This window comes from Rattus norvegicus, chromosome 10 (genome assembly GCF_021556685.1).
Source record: "Rattus norvegicus strain SHRSP/BbbUtx chromosome 10, alternate assembly SHRSP_T2T, whole genome shotgun sequence".
Classification (NCBI taxonomy): Eukaryota; Metazoa; Chordata; class Mammalia; order Rodentia; family Muridae; genus Rattus; species Rattus norvegicus.
This window is the reverse complement of record NC_141543.1, coordinates 54,260,180-54,267,413: the sequence shown is the minus strand read 5'-3', so window position 1 is coordinate 54,267,413 and position 7,234 is coordinate 54,260,180.

Here is a 7,234-nt window from a genome sequence, read left to right as displayed (position 1 = left end):
TACCAAAATTAGCCTTGAGGCTCACACCCTGGCACAGACACTTCACACCTGGCTCACCTGGAGTCAGTTACCCCTTCTCTGTCTACCTCACCGTGTTGAAGAAATTCAAAAGAATAGAGAGGCAGCGGGCATTTCAACTACAAGACGCTTCCGAAGAAAGCGGAATTACCTTGACTCTAACTGTTCCTGTTCTGTTCTGCAATTATATATTTCTTTGGAAGGATCCACCAAGGCAGTGGTTCTCAACCTGTGGATTGTGACCCCTGGGGGAGGTTGTCAAGTGACCCTTTCACAGGGGTCACCTTCAGAACACACAGATATTTACATTGCGATTCATAATGTAATGATGGCCAAATCACAGTTATGAAGTAACAAGGAAAATAGCTTCATGGTTGGGGCTCAGCCCTGCATGAGGAAGTGCATTAAAGGGTCACAGCATTAGGAAGAGAGATCCACTGCTCTAAGAAATTCATACTAGAAAACTCACCCCAAAGCAGGTCAGGACTTTCTTTGCTGGGAGGAGAGGCTGCTGCAGGTCCTTACCCTGTGCTCTGGGCTCTGGGTGTTTCTGCCCCTTTCCATTGAGGGTTTCTAGCTTGGGGTATTAAAGGAGAGGACCATACCCTTCCTCCACCCCAGCAGATGATAAATGCTTCCCAGACACAGCTGCCCATCTTCAAATAAACCGGTCCCCGTGACCAGGTATTTGTGAAAGGTTAATTGAAGGTGCGTTCCAAGCTTTCAGGGAAGCTTGGCCTGCGGCACAAGCTATCCTCCAACTCTTCATCTCGCTCCTGCCTGCGCTCATCTGATGATAAAATGCCAACTCTCTATTACTGGCATTCGACCTTTAAATGGCAAAGAGCCACTCTGTCATCAAATAAAGTCGTGAGCAGTCACAAAGGAGGAGACAGCATCAGAATACTAACTCTCAGAAAACTAGCATGCTGGAAACTCCTTTGACTCAAACAGGGTTTCTCCTACGTGAGAGTAAGGGAAAGGAAGACTTTGCACTTCCTGTCTGGGTGTTTGAGGCAACACTGAATCCTTTACTGATAGCCTGCAGTGTTCCCATCCAGCACAGCCTGTTCTCTATCAAGTCTGCTCCCCCCAACCCCCCACCCCTTGAGACAGTCTTACTCTGGAACCCAAGAAGCCTGGAATTTGCCATGCACAGCTCCCACTGGCCTAGAACTCACAGTAATCCTGCTGCCTCTGCCTCCAAATTGCTGGGATTACAGGTGTGCCGGACCAGACTCAAGTCTTAATTTTGGCTTAAAATGTCCCTTCTCTTTCGTAATCCCTCCCTTCCATCCCTCCCTCTTATTCACGGGGCTCACCCCACCTATCCCTCAATATGAACATTAAAAATGCTGTACACTTGAGTGTCTACTGTAGGGCTTTGTCAGGGAGTAGACGCAGTGCTATGACAGTCGGGAGTGAGAGTGAGTCTCTGCCTTCAAATTGCCGGCTGCTCTGCCAAGCCACTTAACCTTTGGGTATCCCCGCTCTCCTAGCTGTAACTTGGAATGGGTTTAATGCCATCACCTCAGCTCCTAATGGGAATGTGTTCAGGAATAACTAATGCCAAACCTTGTAAAACACATGGGAAAGTATGAAGCAAGACACGCAACATTGATCTTGAATAGACTTTTCTGCAGGGCTGTGGCGTGGAGAGAAAAGGAAGCCGGAGAAGGAGGGGAAGGTGATAAACGACCAAACGACCAAATCCTTCTGTTTTTACACATCAGAATCAGGGGCAGCTGTGCAGTGCACAGAAAGGAGAATGGGTGGGTGGATCTGAAATGCTAGTGTTACCTGTTTTCTATCTCAGGATTCAAAGATGACAGCTCTCCTTGATCGTCCGTCAGGGAACTTCCTATGCTTGTCCACTGCCTTTAGTATCTTCCACTTTCTGTGGCTACCTCTGCATGCAGGGGATTGCTACAAAGAAGGCTTTATTTGAGGAGATGTTGAATTCATTGTTTAGAATCTTCACTTGGGGAAGATTTAAATCTGTGTTTAAATCTGGGCTAATATATCTTCAAATCAATGTACTCAAAGGCCTGTATTCACTTTGCCACACATTAAACAGGAGTCTAGAAGATGTAACATTATAATAAATAGCACTTGCATTTAAGTCCTAAAATATGTCAAAGAAATGACGATAGCAGACATGTAAAATTGTACAGAGGAAAGGTACGCTCTGTTGGGAGATTGAAAATTCCCCAATTAGGAGAGTTAGGATAACAAGGAGCTCAAATTGACCCAAAGCCTGTAGGTGGATGAACTGGGATAGGAGGGGGGATAGAGACTGGTACAGGGACAGCGGGATGGATTCTTGTACCTGGGAGAGCAAAGGTGCTGAGGAAGGGGTGAAGCCACAGGGGGTGGAAGATGAGCTCTAGAGAAGAGTGGGGGTCTGTGGTTTAGAACTGAGACAATGGGGGGACTTGAAAGCAGTCCTGGCCATCTCATTTTATGTAAAAGATTTAGTTAAAATGCTTAAAAAGGGGGGGGGGGCTGGGGATTTAGCTCAGTGGTAGAGCGCTTACCTAGGAAGCGTAAGGCCCTGGGTTCGGTCCCCAGCTCCGAAAAAAAAAGAACCCAAAAAAAAAATGCTTAAAAAGGGATATGTCATTTCCTCTGTGGAGCTATGCGTGTAACCCAGAATGCCTTTCACTCACTTCCTGATCCAGGTTGGTGCTTTAGAAGTTTGTAGGGAATGGGGATCAGACTCAGATAGTCAGCCACGATTGCCATCTCTGAAAAGTCTGCTTCATAGAGTTAACATTTCCAGCGAGCCATTGTACTTCTTAAAATTTAAATGTATTTAAATTGATACATAAAACCATAAGTTGTACATATTTTGTAAAGTACCACAAACTGATCTGATGCATATATATACTCTATGATTTTCTAGCCAGTGTAAACATGTCTCCTTGGACACGTCCTTCATTTCTGATGATTTTTTTTACCTTATTGCAGCGCCGATGGCCTCATCTATAGCCCCTGTACTATGAAGCAGCACGCTAGACTCTCTCCCATAACAATAGTCCCACTGCTCAGCGTTTCTTCTCCCTCCCTCAGGCCCTTCCCAACAGTTTGTATTCACAATTCTGTGCTCAGCTTCTATGAACTCAAATTTCCTTTCCCCCTCATGTGGATGGGTGTTTTGTCTACCTACATGTCTGTGTACCATGTGCCTGCCTCATGCCCCAGAAGAGCAGAAGAGGATTTTGGGGCCCTCAAAATGGAGTTATAGGTGGTTGTGAACCACCACATGGGTGCTAGGAATTGAAATAGGGTCCTCTAGGAGAGCAATCAGTACTTTTAACCACTGAGCCCTCTCTCCAGCCCTGACATCAACTTTTTTAAAAAAGTCAATTTCATAAGTATGTGAGACTGTGCACCATGAGTCTTTCTTTCTGTGTTGGCTAAATTACTTCACTCAAGATATCCTCCTTTCCATCACATGACTTCTTTTTATGGTTTAACAATATTCCTGTGTGTGTGTGTGTGTGTGTGTGTGTGTGTGTGTGTGTGTGTGTGTCGTGCGCGCTCATCATTCATCAGCTAATGAACACTTTGGGATTTCAATTTCTTGGCTATTGTGAATTATGTTGCAATGGACATGGGAGTGGAGATGTCTTTTTGATATTCTGAGTCTGTTTCTTATGAATATATTCCAGTAGTAAGACTTCTAGATCCTAGTCAGTTCTCTTTTTAATTTTTTCAAAGCAACCACCTACATACTCTTTGTCACAATGGCTCTACCATTTCGGCTCTCACCAACATAGTGGATTTAACAGTATGAATAAAGAGGTATCAAAATGTATAATGACAAGAGTGGGTGAGAGACACCCCCACCACAATGTACAGGCAAATTTTCCTCATGACCTCATTTCAATAGTGTTGGTATCCAGATATAAAATAATAAATAGAATAAAAAGCCTTGCCTACTCTTTGACATTCACCTACAGCCACATAGTTCCTTTATTTAATGCAGTGATCTCTGTTATTGTGTCTATCCACAGGAACGCTTATAACTGAAGCTGCGTCCTTAAAATACTGCCTCTGACCCTGTTTCTTGTTTAACCATACGGTCTCCATTTCCATACTATCTGCTCCTACATTAAATTCATGACACCATGTGCTTTCTCCTCCTCGAGATGGAAGCTCAAGGTCATCATGATCAATGAACAGATTTTTCTCATCCCCTGGGCTCTACCGTGCCCTCTTCCCTGAAGCTCTTTTTCCTCAGTATCTGCAGTCCTAAGTAGCATGACTCTGCTCTATTGGACGGCACACACCCCAATGTCAGCAGTCTGCTACGAGCACACCTACAATATTACTCAGTGATATTCTGAAGCATTCTAGAAGGCACTCCTATTGCATTTTTCCACTCTAAAATCAGTATTTTTGGCCAAAGGCTTTTATCATGATGTACTTTGCTTTTCAGTAGTCACTCCTGGACTTCATAGCAAGACCCAGTTCCTATGTTAAAGACATCAGTGATTCAGTTACACTAAACACTGACCACACAACAAGGGGGAGCTGGATAGGAAACCTTTATGACATTATCACAGACAACTTCTGGCCCTTTACCTCCTTCTTAGACTCCATCCGGAAGGTAGTCTGGTCTTTGAGACGAGTGCACGGCAGGGAGGCAGGTAAGGGAGTTTTTGCAACAGCTAGAGGAAAAAGCATTCACAGAAGGCTAGTGGTTTCCAGGAGAGAAGTTGCCTTCAAATACATATCCTTGTAGTCCAGTGTTAAAATGACAATCTGTAAGTGGGAGTAGGTAATCACATCTCAGTCTTCAGCTGGCCTACAATGCTGTTCAAATTCTGTCAGGCCCAGCTCCTTGCATGAGTTCTGGGTCTCCCAAAGGCACCCTTCAGTGACAATCTTTACCTCTTCTCTTCCTCCTCACCTACCCTTCTTCCTTCCACTTGCTCTTAGCAGATACTTTTATTCTGTTTCTATTTACAACGTAATGTGCCTCTTTTGTGCTCTCTGGTAGAAGCCCCTTAAAAACTAGACTCTGGGCTCTTTCTGTATTTTTGTTGATCTTTTTTGACTATTTTTCAAGTAAAAGGAATCATTTTCCTCACACATAAGCCCTGAAACTCCATTCCTATACCCCCAACCTGTTTCTGACTCAACCTGCTACAGGTTATGAACTCACTAGATGCTGAACCTACAAGGATGTAATTAACCCTATCCAGTAACGCCTAGACTGTCCTGAGTCTAAAGAAGGACACCAAGCATTTGTCTCACATCTTTATTCCATTATATCGAGCAGAAGAGTAAAGATAAAGAGCATTTGATCTCCCATGATTCTACCAAAAGAGATGCAGTCTGTGTGTTTAATTCACATTGGTTTCTGGGCTAAACTTCTAATTTTGGAGTGCAAAACCAAGTCATTGTTAACGAATCAGCCATTGCCCTTTTGGCTCCTCTGTGAGGCTCTGCATGATGGATCAGAGGCACACAGATCAGTGGATGGGCCTCGATCTTTCTAAGTGTGCACTCACATCCATCATGTAAGAGGCAATGAATGGTGCAATGGTGCATGCCTACAACCCAGTGTTTGGGAGGCTAAGGAAGGATGGGCAGTTGGAGACCATCCTGGGCTAAATGGTGGGTTTGAGACTAGCATAGAATAAATAGTAAGAATACATTTTTTTGTGGATTTTTTGTTTTGTTTTGTTTTTGTTGTTTTTTGTTTGTTTGTTTTTTAGAAAAAGTCAAATTGCAAATCTACAAAGCAGAATATCAAGGGGAAAAAGAGAAAGGTGCTTCTGACCCGGGACTCAACGACATTTATGAAGAGAGCAGCATTTAAGCTGCAATCGAAGAGACAGTGATGGTGTCACTGGGCAGAAATGGTGGGTGGCAGAGCAGCAGGAGTCAGGGAGGAGTCAGGGAGATGGTTGAAAAACCACAGCCCTGATGGCAAGAAGCTAGCACCATGTCCTGTTTCATTAAAGCAAGGTTAGAGTGCAGAACATCGAGAGCGGTGAGTTGGGAAAGCTGAGGTTAGAGTTGTTGAGAAATAGGATTTGGCAGATGGCAAAGAACTTGAATGTATTCCTTGCTAATAGGGAAGCCATTGGTATATTCTTATAAGACATTGACACCTTGAGAGTTGAGAACTGAAAATCATCTTTGATGCGAAGTCTCACTAAAACATAAATATTTACCCCCTTTCCAGAGTACTGGGAGCCTTCTAAAGTCAACAGAGTAAGCATGAAGGGGAGGACAAAGTAGGGACAAAGAGAATGAAAACAAGATCCTTGGGGTACCCATATTCCTTTCATAGAGCCAACTACCTTGAGCATCCTAGTAAGGATGCTGGAAGCTTGATGTTGGATGAGTATGAGGCACTCTACCCTACAATCCTTGGAGAAAAGGTGCAGTCTCTCAAGATTCTGAACATAGTCCTCACGGGCTATCTGTGGCACAGCAGCAGATGTTACTGGGCAGAGTCATCCACTATAGGCTGCTGTGCAAGCTAGTCCTGGTGTCTTCCGCCCATTGGAAACAATGACTTTGAGCTATTGCTAGTAGATAATCAGCAGTTAAGTTCTTAGCTGGTTCGGACCCAACCTCCAGCCATGATTACAAGTATCAGCTCTTTCTTCTGCTCTGCTTTTTGGTTTCTGTTAGGGAATTTTTCTGTGGGCGAAAGAAAAATCACTGATTGGGCTTTCTTTTCCTTCCAGAACACAATGCTAGAAGTGGGCAAAGATCCTAAAGATCTCAATGTTCAGCTGTCATTCATGTTGATGTTGTAGAGATGGGGGGGGGTGACGAGCAAAATCAGACAGCGATTTTTCTGGCCATCTCCCCATGTCTTCCTATTTCTTTCAAGTGCCTGTGTTTGGTAGAGCTAGAAGCAATGGGTTTTCTTTTCCTTCTTCCTTTTTTCTTCCTTCTTTCCTTTCTTTCTTTTTTCTTTTTACTTTTATTTAATCTCTCCCCTTCTTTCCGCTTCCCTCCTTAACATCTAAATTTAGAAATTATGTTCTTAGATTCAGACCTTTTTAAAAAATATTTTCATAAAATACTTTATGAAATGTGTCTCAAGCCAATCCTGAAACAACAATGATAGACCAATAAAGGAGAATGATCAGGACAGTTTGGAGAACATGAAAACTGCCTGCTTTGTCCAACAATCATCAAGGACCAATAGAAGTATTTGTGTCATCTCAAGACTACAAAGCAA